General features: G+C 37.5%; 1 pseudogene; it reads left to right on the top strand.

Moving 5' to 3' along the window:
- Nucleotides 1-6,154: 6,154 nt before the first annotated feature.
- Nucleotides 6,155-15,427, top strand: LOC100981641 (small ribosomal subunit protein uS13-like; annotated as a pseudogene).
- Nucleotides 15,428-18,448: the final 3,021 nt, after the last annotated feature.

The raw sequence follows: 18,448 nt of genomic DNA, 5'->3' as shown, positions 1-18,448 counted from the left end.
GACAATCAAAGGTAAACTATGAAATGTGTGGCAAAATATTGTTACATCTAGGCAAACTGGAGGAGATATGACATACCTGGGTACATGGCTTATTGATATGGGAACACGAAACCATTTGTAGCTCAGTATTCAACTTCACAGCTGCACGAGAACTAATGGCCTTTACCATGTTGTGAAAGTTCCTAGGAATGCTATGTGATCCTGAGATGTGGGTGACCTCCAAGGGCAGGTGCTCACTTTATACCTGACCAACTTTCACACATGTAATAAACGTTGGCTATATAATACTAAATATTTGGAAAAAAATTTAAAATTTTAGTTGAACAGTCTACCAAATAACTCTGGTTTTATCTAGAATTTTGGTAATGCTTACAAATAATCAACGTCTGGGCATTAGGCTAAAACAGAAAATATGAGACGTGGAAATAAAATGCATGCCTCTGAAAACTAGTACCTAGTTTTATTTGTTTTTTGTTTTGGTATCTAGTTTTTGGGGAAATAATTACCTTTTTCCTTTAAAAATATGGCTTTATTAAACACAGTTGAATAAAACTTATATGAAGTCAATTCATTCTTACACATCATGGAGAGGAAAAACGATCATGGATAAAACTAATAATAAAATATTTTCTATGTCAGACTTCGTGGCACGCACCTGTAGTCCTAGCTACTCAGGAGGCTGAAGCAGGAGGATTGCTTAAGCCTAGGAGTTAGAGGTCAGCCTGGGCAACATACCAAGACCTTGTCTCTAAAAAAGGTTTTCTAAATTATAAGCAGCAAAATTATTAAACACAAAGTGAACATTCACAAAAATAAATGTAACAAGATAAAATTAAAATAAAGAAAAGAAAGAGAGGAAGATCATATATATATAAGTATAAGTATTATACTTATATATAAGTATAAGTATTATACTTATATATAAGTATAAGTATTATACTTATATATAAGTATTATACTTATATATAAGTATAAGTATTATACTTATATATAAGTATTATACTTATATATAAGTATAAGTATTATACTTATATATAAGTATAAGTATTATACTTATATATAAGTATTATACTTATATATAAGTATAAGTATTATACTTATATATAAGTATTATACTTATATATAAGTATTATACTTATATATAAGTATTATACTTATATATAAGTATAAGTATTATACTTATATATAAGTATTATACTTATATATAAGTATTATACTTATATATAAGTATAAGTATTATACTTATATATAAGTATTATACTTATATATAAGTATTATACTTATATATAAGTATAAGTATTATACTTATATATAAGTATTATACTTATATATAAGTATAATACTTATACTTATATATAAGTATAAGTATTATACTTATATATAAGTATAAGTATTATACTTATATATATATAAGTAGAAAAGGAGTAATTGCTATTTATGTGTTAGGCTTGCTAGGTATTTTACATGTGTGAATTTATTCAATCTTCACAGCACTCCTATGAGGACAGTACTATTATTATCCCCATTTTACAGAAGAGAAAACTGGAGAACAGAGAGATTAAGTAGCTTGTACAAGGTCACACAGCTAAAAAGCAGTAGAGCTAGGACCTCAATTGGGGCAGTGTGACTCTCCAGAGTGTGTATTCTTAATGAGAGCAGAAATTGATTTTTAGGGGATAAAAAAAAAATCTTAGATATTACCAAGGTTTGTGGCCCTCCCAAGGAACAGATACATAAACAGTCACATAGTACACAAATAGAATTAAAATCTCATGGGGAAGGAGAGATTGGTTAAGAAAAATATGTCTAAAATATCTCCTTAGGAGTGCAATGAAAATGAAGGCTGAGGGCAGTGGTTACACCTGTAATCTCAGATTCATTATATAAACGAGATCATTAGCATATGTGTTGTCATCATAATCATGGGAGTGGATGAAATTGCACTTTGAGAATCCAAGGTGGGAGGATGGCTTGAACCCAGGAGTTCAAGACCAGGCTGAGCAACACAGTATTACCCCTATCTTTATGAAAATTTTAAAAAAATTATCTGGGCATGGTGGCACCCACATGTAGTTCTAGCTACTTGGAGGCTGAGGCAAGAAGATCACGTGAGCCCCGAAGGTCAAGGCTGCAAGGAGCTATGATTCCATCACTGAGCTCTAGCCTAGGCAACAGAGCAAAACCTTGTTTCCAAAAAAAGAAAAAACAAAGAAAGAAAATGAGATTGAGAAACACTACTCTAAAGTTTGTGCTCATAACTCCTATTTAATAATGCCTCTCAAGCTTCATGTTATGTTTTTTCTTTTCTCAGAGAGCAAATTGAAGGGGTGATGTTCACATTTCATTAATAATGTGGATTCATGAGCTCCATAATGATGTAGATTCAGTCTGCTGGAATGTGTCAGTTCTGAAATAGCTAATTTAGCTATCTCCAAGTAACGTTATCGTATCAATTTTATCTCCAAGTTATTAATTATTGAAGTTTTCTTAAAACTTTATTTATAGTATGCTTGTTTTTATGGTATTCTGCTACAGAACATACGTTCCGATGACCGAAGACAATCCTGAGGAAACTTACAGAGTGGGTTCTGTTTATCCTGCCTGGCACTTTCCCTATTATTTTGGAGCTCCTCCTTGACCTCTGAGTTCTCTCTTTTAATCTTCCCTGGTTATTTATTTATTCATTAGACCCAGTAACATTTACTGAGGACCCTGTGCAATTTCATTCACTTCCATGATTTCGATGACAACACATATGCTAATGAGTCTCATTTATATAATGAATCTGAAATCTTTCATCCCAGCAAATATTTTTTTCCCTGAAGTTCCAGAGAACCAGACTGCCTAGTGGACATTTCATTGTCAAGTCCCCCAAATTACATAAAACTTAACACATCCCACAGGGAATGACCTTTTTCTGCATGTGTGCTTCTCCTCCTGGTGCCCCCTTTAAGAAGCGGCAACTTCATCCATCTCATCACCCAAGCCAGAAACCTGGAAGCGTTTGTCACCGGTCACATTCAGCGAGTGACCAAGTCTTGACAACTGTACTTCCTTAACATTTCTCAGATCTTTACTCTCCTTTCTAGTCAAATATATTACTAAATTCACAGTCTTATCACTTCTGTCTAGAAAACTGTTCCCTGCTTTGAAACTCTTCAGTAGCGGCATTGCATAAAGAATGTAGGCCCTATATGATCTGACCTCATTGGGCATACCATTCCATCACCACTCACACTCTACATTTTTGAGGCTTGTAACTCATTTTTAACAAGGTCACTTTGAAAATGTCTGAATCAGAGGCCCTAAATTGGCATATGGGAATCCACCAAAGCTACCTTTGACATATAGAATGGAAAACATGTCCTGTATTTGTTGCCTGAATGTGAATTCCTACCTAAAGTGGACTCCTCTTTTTTTTTTTTAGTGTACTTCTCTTAAAAGCAAAGACATCAAACAAAATATATTGCTATCACCCCTACAGTGCCTTGTGTACTGTAGATGCTCAATAAATATATTTTGACAAAAATCACTATTGACTATTATTCTACAGACTTGCATGTTCTTTCTCTTGGAAATAGAATTATGTTATGAGACCACAGTATTTCTTATTCATGTAATTTGATGGGAGGGCACACAAAATAAACTATAAATTCAATTTACTGACTTACTTATTGAGGAAATTGAGATATTACCAAGTAAAATATAAATATCCAGTCCACTTTTTCAAAAGACAGATATGTAAAAATATAGTTATTGCTAAAACTGGTTTGTGACATGCTTTCTCAGTTTATTTAATGTAATTATAGCCTGTAATCAATATATAAACAATAGAATTCCCAAGTAATACATAAATCACTGAAAGAAATAGATTAAAATCAGCTGTTTTTTGTTAAAATATTGGGGCTTTAACCAAAACATAGATTTTTAACTTTGCTATATCTAAACTTATTATAGGAAATATACAAATACATATAAGCATGAAATTACCATTAAAAAGAATTTTTATTGTAATTTTATTTCCTGAGAATTCAGCATTTATTTGTTTTTGTGAGTGAACCCTAGGATTTTACTTTATTTTATTTATTTTTATTTATTTATTTTTTGAGACAAGGTGTCACTGTATTGCCCAGCCTGGAGTGCAGTGGTGCAATCCTAGCTCACTGAAGCCTCCATCTCCTGGGTTCAAGCAATCCTCCTGCCTCGGCCTTTCGAGTAGCTGGGACTACAGGTGCATGCCCCTAGGCCTGGTTAATTTGTTTTTATTTTTGTAGAGACAGAGTCTTGCTTTGTTGCCCAGGCTGATCTCAAACCCCTGGCCTCAAGCAATCCTCTCACCTTGGCCTCCCAAAATTCTGGGATTACAGGCATGAGCCACCGTGTCCAGCCAAAACCTAGAATTTTCTGAGTTCAATTTTGCTTGGCCAACTGCCAGTCTGAAATGAAGACCCTCTCATCTAAAATCTTTGTAGAGCAGATACATCATAGAAATATTTCATTTGTAAATCAAATCCACAGATCCACAGAACTGTTTCACTTCAAAACTGTCTACTTCAGCCTCACTGTCAGGGGAATTGTTAACAGATTCAAAACCAGTAATGAAGATGGACTTGCAGTATCTTTGCAATGATCAGTATTAGCAAGTAGTGTAAATACCTATCTAGGACTCATCCATATAATCATCTGTACCTATGGTTATCAACCACTGGTTTACTTTTATGTCCTCCCTAATTTTGTGTGCTTGAGAGCACGCTCTGATTTTACCATTTACTATTCCGTTCAAATAAACTTCGATTCCTAGTCTGGTGCTAAATACAGAGTGCTCAAAAACATGTCTTTCAAGTGTATGAATTGATTTGAAAATACGTCTTTATCTTTTAAATCAGAACTATATGAATAAAAAATATTTTAGTAAATTGTCAAATTAGGTTGGTCACTGCCATATCTTTCAACACTATGTAAACAGTAATTGAAACTAATAGACTATTTGAAACATATTTTAATTAAAATTCATATACAAACCCATGTATAAAGTATATGTTAAGCTATGTATTTTACACAGATTTCTGCTATTAAATTTATCTAAGCATATTCAAGGTTTGAAATGCATATAGCCCAAAGAACGAATACTTCATTCATCATGAAAGACTAATTTGTTTTATGAGAGTGTGGAATAAGCATTCACCACAAGAAAACATTTTAGTACAACCACCTTTCACAAATAGCGTATTTCTGGTTTCTTGCTCTACAGTGGAAGAGCTACAAAAAGCAAAAGCAAACACCTTTGTGGTAATCAATAAGTAGCATTAGTGCTACATATATTATGCTTCCAACAGAGTTGGGTCTATTTTTGTTTTATGTTTCAGTGTACAGCATTATCCTTTGGCAATGTCAAGAGAATGAAAAATGTGCTGTTTATAAAATGAAGTATTGAGCTTATTTTAGATATCACATCTTACAAAAACACTCTCAAAATGCAAAAGCGAACCCTCCAAGTTCAATAGAATAATGTATATTGGAAAGGGGTAGAAATAAATTATTTATTATACATAATAAAATATTTATTTAATTTAAAATATATACACATAATTCCACAAGCCAGCAAAATTGAACTGTCATTTTTGAGATTCTCAGCCAGTCTTTACTTATCTGCATATATAATTTTTACATATTGTAATGGAATAAAATCACACTTTCATAAGATAGAGTTTAGTGTTTTAATGTCATTTGCAACAATTTGCCTTATTATTGACATAAAACTCCAACATACAGCTTGTTTTGAGCATTTATCAGTGGAGACCTTCATTTTTGGCCAGATTTCGTAAATCCATTTATTAACTAGAAATAAGTTGATAGATAAGGTAGAAAAAAAAACCATTATTTATTAAACTCAACATACCTTTTTTACTTCATTTCCTGGATTCTTGAATCTTTAATCCAATTAGCATTAGGCTGTGGAGTATGAAAAATAATCGGCAAAATCATTACTCAGGTGAGAGTTCCTTCTGATGACCTGTGTGTTTTCCTCCTCACTCCAACACTATTACTTTACCTTCCAGTTAAGAAACGAAGCAACCATTTTTTTTAATTGAGTGAAAGGGAACATTTTTGTTTTCCTTACAGATTATTAAACGTAATGCCGAACTAACCTATCATGACAGCCAATGAGGCAGTGGTTGAGCCAAAGAAAGGGGGTAGAGGGCAGGAAACTGAGCGAGGAACTGCCACAAGGCAGAAGAAAACATTTGGAGATGACTATGTTGGCTATCTCCATCAAGGTGGCGGTTTCAAGGATGTATACATATGTCAAAATTTACCCACTGTAATTAACTGCTGTTTATTGTGTGCCAATTATCCCTTTATAAAGCTGTAAAAAATGTAGTGCTATTGTAAAAGTAAAGATAATTATTGAAGTAAAAGTAGTTATCAAATGTCTGTGATGTTATGCCATTTTCCTTAAAGGGGCAAGAGATTTTGCCTTTTTATCTCATTTTATCTGTAAGGTAAATTCAAAATTTTGGGAAAGCTTACTTAAGGCAAGACTAATTTTCCATATATTGTTTAGCTTGCTTTCTAACAATTCATAGTTGCACTTCACCATTATTAAAAAATACAGGTTGGGCTCAGTGGCTCATGCCTGTAATCCTAGCACTTTGGGAACCCGAGATGGGAGGATCACTCGAGCCCAAGAGTTCAAGATCAGCCTGAGCAACAAAGTGAGACCCTATCTCTACACGAAATAAGAAAATTAGCCAGGTGTGGTGGCACACTCCTGTAATCCCTGCTGCTTGGAAGGCTGAGACAGGGGGATCGCTTCAGCCCAGCCATGATCACACCATGGCACTCCAGCCTGGGCTGACGGAGGGCGACCCTGTCTCAAAAAAACAAAACAAAACAAAAACCCCACACACACAAAAACAAAAGCAAAGGTCCTTTAACTAAAACTAAAAATAAAACATGTATTAAAGCCCTACATTCTTTTTGAGTGTACAAATCACTTTTGCTGATATCTTTATGATTTTAGTCTTTAATCCTGTTCTTGAAATTGATGATTGAGATTTAAAACCTCATATGTATTACTTTTATACTCTCCATTTATGGTTAATTATGATTGTTCCATATTTCCCCTTATTCTTTGCCTGTATAAGAAGACAGTGAGATGTCAAACAAGATTCTTAGGGATGACTTTACAACCATCACAACTCTGGGAGAAATTGCCCTACATGTGTACAAAGTGACTTTAATCTAGAAAGAAACATAAATTTACAAATAAAGTAGCAAGCAAGAAAGGATGAAATGGAGGAAGGAAGGGAAGCAGAAAGAAAAATGCATACATTAAGGGGAATTACAACACAGTTACAGCACTCCTGCTTTATTGTAAAGGCATACCTAAGTAGCTCCACTTAATTGAAAGGCTTGTCACCTCTGGAACAACCTTGTGGATGCTTTCAGCCTCCACAACTCTGAGCAGAGAAATCGCCTTCATTTAGCAGGAGCAATCTTGAAGGTTGGTGCTCACCCTCATGCCCCAGCACCCATGCACATATTTTTATCAGGCTTCAAACATAAATGAAAGAATGGGGCCTATTATAGTATTGCTGCAAAACATCTCAAAATTATGCATTTATAATTCCTGAAGGTAAGCTGGTGTGCACTGTACTCAGCTTGATCCAGACAAATATGTTTTGGCATGAGGCAGAATAATGAAAAATTGGTATTTTGAAATTTGTGAAGGTTTTGAAATGCAGAGACTCCAAAATAGTTAAATATTGACATCAGCCACAATATATCTTCCTTCTTGTTATATGAGATTGAAAATCATACAAAAACATATATAGTCGTTTCCCACAGTAAGTAGCTGAGATGAAGTGATAGCTTTTGTTCTAAACTTTTTTTTTTTTTAGCAAATTAGCTCGGCATGGGCACATGTTAGATTGCCACACAGAGGGCATATTGCTTGCTGAGCAATTTGCCCTACAGAATAGTTGCTATGCTGCCTTGCTTTGGGCACACTACTAAGCTAAATTCCCGTCTCCTGTCATCATTGACAGCAGAACAGCTGGAAATTAAAGATTGCAAGATACATTATAATTTCTTCCTTAAACAATTTTTTTAGATAACAGCAAGTTATTTTTATTTTTATTTTTAGAGATGGTCTCACTCTGCCACCCAGGCAAAGTGCAGTGGCGCAATCCCAGCTCACCTCAGCCTTGACCTCCTGGGCTCCAGCAATCCTCCTGCCTCAGCCTCCTGAGTAGCTGGGACAACAGGCATGTACAACCATGGCTGACTAATTTTTATTTTTATATTTTTAGAGACAGACAGGTCTTGCTCAGGATGAAGTGAAGTGGCATGATTATAGCTCACTGCAGCCTCAACCTCCCAGGCTCAAGGGATCCTCCCGCCTCAGCCTCTGGAGTAGTTGAAATTATAGGTGCACGCCATCATGCCCTGCTAATTTTTGTATTTTTTTTTTTTTTTTTTTTTTTTTGTAGAGACAGGGTCTCCCTATGTTTCCTGGCTGGTGTCAAACTCCTGAACTCAAGCAGTCCTCCCTCCTCAACTTCTCAAAGCACTGGGATTATAGGTGTGAACCACCATGCCTGACCAGCAAAAGTATTCTGAGAAAACCTTCGAGGGGAAATATAGCCTATTTTTATCAATCCTGCCATGAGAACCATGTTAATTTTCTCAATTTTTTTTCCTTATTTGTATGTCATTGTAATCAGAGATTCAAGTATATTTTATTCAAAATTTTAAACATTTTAGACTTTCCTTTTTCACTTAAAAAAAACCTCAAGAAGGACAGGTTTATGTGAACTGATTTTTGTGGCATATAATTGTGACATTTAGTCATACGTAACTAAAATACTGAATTTATGAAGCTGGAAAAGCCACAACATCACAGTTATACCCTGCCTGTTTTGACTTCCTAGAAGGTGAATGTAAACCACTGGCTTGCGATCATGTTGACGGAGTGTCACATGGCATATGTCATAAATTTGGGGACCACAGGGCTCCTCTCCTGGCATCTTCCTCCTACGGCCAACTTTCAGCATAAATAGTTTGCTCCAGTAAGTTGAGAGAAATTGAACAAGGGCAGAGGCTGGGAGAAGGGGTACCACTTGTACAAATTGTGGGAAATCACTACTCAACTTTTTATAACATTAAGACACTTTGTAAGGGCTTTTAGAACATTCAAGCAGCAGGTTATCGAGCTATTTGCTTGGGACTTTTTTTGGTACTAAAATGTTTAAATGATATAACACTATTTCGCTGACCAATAAAAGCATTCATACTAAAAGATACTCTGAGGAAATTTAACTGCTTTTAAATAGAGATGTAAGATTAGTAAATGAAAAGGTGTTACACTTTATATATCTGATTTTAGTAGATCATTCGTGTGAACACATCCCTACTTATGCTCAGGTATGATTCTCTACCTGATGATATCTTACTCTTCCTTTTTAAAGTAAAACTTTTATATTTAAAGATTCATAGTTAATTTTCATTTTATTTCTCATTTTACTAGTTTCTCTGTTTTAATGAAATGCTCATTTTTCCTCCTGAAAACCGAATTATTACTAACTTCAAGGCCACTTTAAAAATATTAATTTAATTGAGAATTACAATTTGGCACAATGTTAGAATATAATACATACTGAATATAATTTAGGCTTTCTTGGCTTAAAAAAACAAAACCAGGCCAGATATACTAGTATTACTGTGCTCACACCTGTAACCCCAGCACTTCAGGAGGCTGAGGTTGGAGGATCACTTGAGCCCAGGAATTCAAAACCAGACTGTGCAACATAGGGATAAATTTAAAAATTTAAAAATTAGTACAGTGTGGTGGCACACACCTGTAATACCAGCTACTTGGGAAGCTGAGGCAGGAGGATCCTTTGAGCCCGGAAGTTTGAGGCTACAGTGAGCTATGACAGTGACACTGCACTCCAGCCTCAGCAAGACCCTGTCTCTAAAAACACAAAACCAAAAACCAGTTCAGAGTTTTGTAGTGTCTCATCCTCACCACCATATTCATTCATTCACTCATTGATTCATTTCAGCTCTATTTTTTGAGTTTACTACATGCTGGGCACAGAACAAGGTGCAAGAAATTTTAAAACAAACAGATGCATAAGACATAGACCTTGCCCTCCAGGAACTTGGATCAAATAATATTGAATGGGTAGATCAAAGAACCACTCACTAAAGCTTTCTAGTTGACAGCATGCCAGGTATCAAAGAGTTCACAGTGCCTGCCTTTAACTTAAAGCATGACAGGTTTTCTGCTGGTCTTTTAGTCAGTTCTTAGTTTATATTCCAGTGCCCATAATTACGTCAATTTGAATTGATTTCTTCAGTACAATTTCATGTAACTATATGAATGATTTATAAAATTAAATATATAAAGTGTAATACCTTATCATCTATTAATCACACTGAAAGGCAGTTATTTTGTTTCTTAGTTTTATTTTAGTATGAATGTTTTTATCGGTCACAAAAATAGTGTCATATCATATACACATTTTGCTTGCTCTGAAACATGTTCAGTATCTCTAAGAGTGCATTAGTTTAGATTATCAGTTGTAATGGATGGAATGACTAGTCTACCTCCCAAACTTGTTACTTCCCAGTAGAAGGTATTAGGTCATCTCTCTTTTGGCCCAGAGGCATAAATTACCCCACTATGAAGAGAAGAGTTTTGCTGTGTACTTAGCATCTAATTTTTATTCTCTGCTCAGATTTATTTCATGAATAATATACCTGAAAGAGCTAAGGGAAATGAAGACAGTGATCCAGATAATTTTGGAAAATCCAGTTCCATTCACATTCCGTCCTCTGATTGTGCCTTAGGCCTGTTGCTTGGAAGAGCAAATGAGTCGTGGACCCAGACTCAGGCTAGGGAGCAGGCAGTCCTAGGGCCATAGTGGCACACAAAGCCCCTAGCACCAAAGGCATCACCAGGCACCGGCAGTGCAGCCAGTGGGGAGGGTATGGGGTTTACATCATCTTTTCTACTTCCCACATCTTCTCCCTTGCGTTCTGTCTGAATTAAAGACACCACCCAGGTGCTAAAAACTAGACTTAGTGTGCAAACAAAGAAGACAGTATCAGGATTGACGTTGAAATTTAGGCTGGATAAGGAGGAAAGTGAGGATTTGATTTGGGTGAAGCACGGTGAAAAAGTAATAGAAACAATTGGTCATGGATCTGATGGGTGGAATAATTGTTGCCATTGAGGCAGTAAAAGGAATGGGGTGAAAGTGGCTAAGAAGGTAGAGGAATGGGGCAGGGAACAGGATGTGAGGAGTTCAGGGAGGGGAGTTAGTTTAAGCTTCAAATTCTAGTGTGGCCACCGAAGGGAGGGGCTGGGTGGGGTGACAGGCAGTCTTTAAAGGAGGGCACCACTAAATTCTCAGAAATCACCACTAAAGAACTCATCCATGAAACCAAAAACCACCTGTACCCCAAAAACTATTGAAATGTTTTAAAAATGCAGATTAAAAAAATAAAGGGGAGCACTGCAGGTACTGAGAGCCCAGAGTGAGTGATTCTTAGAGAGATGGTTGGAATGGAGATGGAAATAACAAGACCTCATGCTTAGTGCAAGGATGCCTTCCAGAAACAGGAGTGCTAACTGAATTCCAGCTTTGGGAGGGTATTTAGTATTGCCTAGTTTCTAGAAGATGCATTTCTGTCATCGCCTATCACCTACCTTCCGCACATGTTAATGTACAAGTAGGAGTTTAGTGGCTGAGATCTCTGTTTATGTATGTCCTTTAGAACTGTCCTAGTGGAGTGAGTGGCCCTCACTTCAGCAGCCTGGACATTTGAACACTCCACCCATTTGGGAGGTGGGGCGCTTGGCAAATGATGATCCACGCTGCCTTTTGAACTGCTCATGAGCTAGGGATGGTTTGTACATCTTCAAGTGGATGGAAACAACTCAAAAGAAGAGTAACACTTTGTAAGCAATGAATATTACATGAAATTCACATTTGCGTGCTTAAATAACGTTTTACTGCAACACAGACCACCCATTGTTTCATATTGTCTGTGGCTGCTTTCCTACTACAAAGACAGAATTGAGTAGTTAGGACGGGGATCACGTATTTCACAAAGGCTAAAATATTCACGATCTGGCTTTTTGCATAAAAAGTTTGCTCTTCCACAGGAGGCCTGCACACCGCCGCTTGTGCTGCCGCCTTATCTCTTGTGATCCCTGAGAAATTCCAGCGTATTTTGCGAGTACTCAACACCAACATCCATGTTGGCAGAAAATAGCCTTTGCCATCACTGCCATTGAGGGTGTGGGTCGAAGATATGCTCATGTGGTATTGAGAAAGCAGACACTAACCTCACCAAGAGCACAGGACTCTCTGAGGATGAGGTGGAACATATGATTGCCACTAAGCAGAATCCATTGCATTCAAGATCCCCAACTGGTTCTTGAACAGGCAGAAGGATGGAAAGGCTGGAAACTATAGCCAGGTCCTGGCGAATGATCTGGATAACAAGCTCCGTGAAGACCTGGAGCAACTGAAGAAGATTCCAGCCTGTAGAGGGCTGCACCACTTCTGGGGTCTTCGTGTCTGAAAGCCAGCACATTAAGACCACTGGCCACTGTGGCCATACTATGGCTGTGTCCAAGAAGCACTAAGTCTGTGGCCTTGTCTGCTAATACATAGTTTATATACCAAAAGAAAAAGGAAAAGAGAAAGTTTGCTGCTCCCTGCTCTAAACATTAAATAACCATTCATTTGTATATCCTCTGGAAAACAAACTATCTGCTGTATGCTAAGGATCCTCATCAAAAAATAAGACGTTAATCACAGGAGAGGCCATTGTGCAGCCAAGAAAAGAGATCGAGATTGGAGCTGAGGGAAGACTGGATTGGCGGAGAGTGTCGGGGACCCTGTGCTGGCTCTACTGCTGCTGTGGGACCAGAGTGTGCTGCCCAGGACCACTTGGCACAGATCTGGGGTGGATCGAACCCAATTTTACCCTGGTACCCCACTTTTGTAGCCAGTTACTCGTTCCTTTGAGTCTCCGCTTATTATTCCATGAAGTGGGATAGTGATTCCCTCACTGGGTGGTGACATGTGACAACCTTTACAGAAGGCCTTGTGTGGAGTCAGCCTTCGGTCATGTTCTCTTCCTTCCCCCTCATTAGGGCGAGACCTCCAAAAAGGACAAATTACAATTTATATCACCAAGAGACCATTTCACACACTGCAGCAATGAGAGAGAAAAATTTTCATCTTATGATCTCCTGCACTTCAGAGGATTCAATTAGAAAGTATAAAGAAAGCCCAGGCGCGGTGGCTCAATCCCAGCACTCCGGGAGGCCAAGGTGGGCAGATCACCTGAGGTCAGGAGTTCCAGACCAGCCTGACCAACATGGTGAAATCCCGTCTTTACTAAAAATACAAAATTAGCCAGGCATGGTGGTACATGCCTGTAACCCCAGCTACTTGGGAGGCTGAGGCAGGAGAATCACTTGAACCTGGGGGGCAGAGGTTGCAGTGAGCCGAGATCGTGCCATTGCACTACAGCCTGAGCAACAAGAACAAAACTCTGTCTCAAAACAAAACAAAACAAAACAAAAAACCACAAGAAAAAAAGAAAGTATAAAGAAGGCTCAGCCTTTACACTGAGCCAAGTGGAGGGAAAGAGTATAGTGGAGATGAAAACACACTGAGCTGTACCATGAACATCCCAATCAGGAGGTTAATGCATTACAGTACAGCCATATGACTGAACATTCTATAGCTCTTAAAAGAAAAATAATGAGTGGGGCACAGTGGCGGCCCCTGTAATCCCAGCCACTCAGGAGGCTGAGCCTAGGAGTTAGAGGCCAGCCTGGGAAACATAGCAAGACCTTATCTCAAAAGAAAAAATAAAAAGAAAACGTAACAACATTTTAATGACATACATAAAATATGAAAGATATGATAGTGAAAAATCAGAATCTAAAATTGTATATACAATATGGGATTAACTGTATATTTAAAAGAAAAAAACACAAAAAGAATAGGAAGGAATAAAAAGCTCATGAACTTTTTTTAAAAACAGCATTTTGGCCAGGCTCAGTGACTCACACCTGTAATCGCAACACTGGGAGGTGGGAAGATTGCTCGAGCCCAGGAGTTCAAGATCATTCTGGGCAACATAGTAAGACCACGTCTCTACCAAAAACATGAAAATTAGCTGGGTGTGGTGGTGCACACCTGTAGTCCTAGCTACTTGGGTGGCTGAGGTGGGAGGATCGCTCGACCCTGGGAAGTGGAGGTTGCAGTGAGCTGAGATTGCATGACTTCACTCCAACCTGGGCAACAGAGTGAGACCCCAACACAAAAACAACAACAACAACAACAAAAAAAACACATCATTTTGAGAAATAATTCACATACCAGGATATGCACCTTTAAGGCAAAACACGAGACTTCAAGAAAATTTGGACTTGCAGTGGGTGCTTCAGGTTGCCTTGGCTCTGAGCCACAGGCTACACTTCTTTACTCTCTTAGAGGAACCTTGCAAGAAGCACTAGTTTAACTAAAGCTTTCAATTCCCTAACTTTGCAGAAAAGAAATTTGGGCCCCAGAGAAATGAAGAGACCTCTTTAAGGACACATAGCATCTTTTCTTTCTTTTTTTTGGTGGTTTGTTTATATTTTTACTTTTTTTTTTTTTTTTCGAGACCGGAGTCTTGCTCTGTTGCCCAGCCTGGAGTGTAATGGCTCAATCTCAGCTCAATGCAACCTCCACCTCCCTGGTTCAAGCAATTCTCCTGCCTCAGCCTCCCAAGTAGCTGGGATTACAGGCACACTCCACCACACCTGACTAATTTTTGTATTTTTAGTAGAGACGGGGTTTCACCATGTTGGCCAGGCTAGTCTCGAACTCCTGGCCTCAGGGGATCCACCCTCCTCAGCCTCCCAAAGTGCTGGGATTACAGGCATGAGCCACTGCGCCTGGCATATATTTTTACTTTTTTAACTATATTTTTACTACATTTACTTTTTTTTTTTTACCAAAAGCCCAAACCTCACCACACGTATGCATCTTAATAGCAAAGTAGGAACCAGAACTTCAAGCTTCAAGTTTAATACACCTAAACATGCCAATCATTTAATATCTCTTTTCTAGTCCTCATCCACAGACACATATAGTTTTTATGTTGTCGGAATTATTATCGTATAGACACTAATTTTAAAAATACCTTTTTGTTGTTTGAGACAGTATCTCACTCTGTTACCCAGGCTTGAGTGTAGTGGTGCGATCATAGCTCACTGCAGTCTTGAAGTTCTAGGTTCAAGCAATCCTCCTGCCTCCGCATCCTGAGTAGCTACGACTAGAGGCGCATGCTACCACACCTGGCTAATTGTTTTGTGTTTTTTTCTTGTAGAGATGGGGGTCTCGCTATGTTTCCCAGGCTAGTCTTGAACTCTTGGCTTCAAGTGATTCTCCTACCCTGGCCTCCCAAAGTGCTGGGATTACAGGCGTGAGCCACTGTGTCAAGGTTTTAAAGAATTAGTATTCTAATACTAATTCTTTTTTCTTCTCTCAAGTTCTGTCATGTCAACTTTGATTCTTCTTTAGGCTTTCCTCTTAGTGTATTAGTCTGTATACCTAATACACTTGCTGTGCTTGCCTGCCTACACAGTATTTTTTGTAAAAGCCCCAAAAATTCAAAGAGCCCTTTTATTAGCATTTGTTAGAATCTCTGACCTCATTTTAAAATTTAAAATTAAATATTTTTTCCTTTTCAAAGTTTACCTCTTTAGATAGTACTTACAATCTTTCTCCTTAAGTTTTTAAAGATAACAGATACCTTAAAAAACACTTCTGGCCAGGTGCAGTGGCTCACGCCTGTAATCCCAGCACTTTGGGAGGCCAACGCAGGCGGATCATGAGGTCAAGAGATTGAGACCATCCTGGCCAACATGGTGAAACCCCGTCTCTACTAAAAATACAAAAATTAGCTGGGCGTGGTGGTGCAGGCTTGTAGTCCCAGCTACTCGGGAGGCTGAGGCAGGAGAATTGCTTGAAACCAGGAGGTGGAGGCTGCAGAGAGCAGAGATCGCGCCACTGCACTCCAGCCTGGCGACAGAGCAAGACTTGGTCTCAAAAACAAAACACAAAAACAACAACAACAAAGAACACTTCTGTCTCCAGCCACCCCCAGCCTCCTGAAGGGAGAAATGAACTCTTTAAACTCCCCACCTCCCTTCCCACAGCAAAGAACTTCTTTGCCACAATCATTAGAGACCTCGCTTTATTTTCATGCCCCTTAGAACATGCCATCGGTTGCTTCTCTCTTAGTTAGCATAGTAGTTCTCAGCCTTTCCTTCACATTAGACTCACCTGGGGTTGGGGGACTGGTGTTTCTAATTTATTTTTACTGGGATGGGGACATGATTCTCACTTTCAGCCAATTTCAGCCAAGATTAAGAACTTCTGCCTTGGATAAATAGGTTTAAATAAATGTGTTTTTCTAACGGTATTTTTGTTGTAAAATAAGTCCAGTTGGGAAAGTAAAAGACTTGGCCTTTGTGAAAGAAATTTCATTTAGTATCATTTGGAGCTGGCAGAGGAAGTATTTTTTGGACAAGACCATGGAAATTATACAACTAACTTTGTTCTCATCCATTCATTTATTTATTTACTATCCATTCATTAAAAACCTGCCCTGTGCCAGACACTAGAGATTTAAATATGGTTCTTGCTTTTAAGGGGCTTACAGTCTAATAGCAGGAGAAAAATACTCCAGCACATATGATAAAGTGACATATACGCTTGCCAGAGGCATGTGCACAGGCTTTCCCAAAATAAGGAATATGTTAAAATTTAATTTCAAGCATATTAACAAAGTGTATTTCTATAGCATTATACCTAAATCAAGTTTAAAAACTGTAGTCATTCATGGTTAATTGGAAGTCACGGGAAATGTATACAAACATTATAGTTATATCAATAGCAAATGGGAAGTTTATTTGAAATTGAAGTCACATTTGAGGGTGCCTTAAAATGACAAAACTGATTAACAGTTGGTGAAAAAAATAGTAAAAACTCAGTTTGGTAGATGACACAAATCATTTAGGATTATAGGAAAGGAGAGTTAAAGAGTTAGATGAAAAGCAAGTAAGCAATAAAAGTATATGAGAAAGGGACATTAAAACAGACCAAGAATAGAAAAGAAACAATAAGTAGGGACAAGAAAAAGGGCAAAAACAATAAGTAGGGACAAGAAAAGGGGCAAAAAAAGTAAAAGAGCCCATCGTAAAGAAAGTATAATCACTCTAGAATAGAGTTAAAATGTAGTTAAGATTATCACAAGTTAATGATATATTTAAAGGGAAGGAAAGAATTACAAATTTTAAAGAAAACAGATTATGCATAATAGCATAGTACTTAAAAATAGATACTATTACACACATTTTCATTGACTATTTATTTAAAACATGCTATATAAAATATATCCTTTTGGTTCATTTTAAAAAACATCATTTTAGGAGTGAGCAGACCAAAGATAAAAACTCCTTGAAGGATTGCAACAATGTCCCTACTTAAAATTTAACATATGAAAAACCTAGCAAAAATCAAGAAAAAGCCAACAGTGAAACCAAGCCAAATACACTGGGAGGGTTTGTTCAATAAAGAATCTGGATATCTAGTTTTGTTTTTTTTTTTTTTTTATAAAATCCTACAAAATTCCACTATACTATAAAAAATCTTGAAATTATGCCCATGGGGATCCAAATCTTCTCAGCTTGGCACTGACAACCCATTATACACACTGATGGAAGCATACTGAATAGAGCACTCACTTTATTACTACAGATACATCACATTGCTGGTATTATGTTTATAACCAATTGTCATTTATAAATATGTTTTTTTGCATTTTAGAGCAAGTTTGCTAAAATGAATATATTGCAAATATAGTACTAGATTTTTGGCCACCAAAGAAAGTGAGGTAGATTGTTTTAACTACTATTTCAGTGTTATGTATATTCTTTTGAAAAATATTGCAAAGAGATGGTGCTTCTGAGCAAAGTGGTCTATAATAGTAGTTTTCACAGAAGCATTTTGTGCAGGGAAGGCATATCTATAACTAGAGTAAATGCTGCTTCTTTCATGTTAGAAGCAGTCCAATGTAATTGACCTACCACTAGGTAGCTAGCTGATTAGGGAATGGTGCCATATGGGGGACTCGGTGTGGTCTCTGCTGCTGGCAGATTGGGGACTTAGCAGTGGCATCCACTGATTGGAAGTCCATATTGCCATCATAGTCACCTTGTTTATGAGTTTGCTGAATGATGACAGGAGTCTCTGGAAGGAGGCTGACTGGTATCCACAGAACGGGACCTCCTATTCACCATCATGGCATTCTACACAGCATTGCTTCTGATCACGAAACTCATTTTATGGTAAATGAA

The sequence above is a fragment of the Pan paniscus genome, chromosome 7 (genome assembly GCF_029289425.2).
Source record: "Pan paniscus chromosome 7, NHGRI_mPanPan1-v2.0_pri, whole genome shotgun sequence".
In the NCBI taxonomy this organism is placed as follows: Eukaryota; Metazoa; Chordata; class Mammalia; order Primates; family Hominidae; genus Pan; species Pan paniscus.
This window is presented reverse-complemented; position numbering and strand designations above follow the sequence as displayed.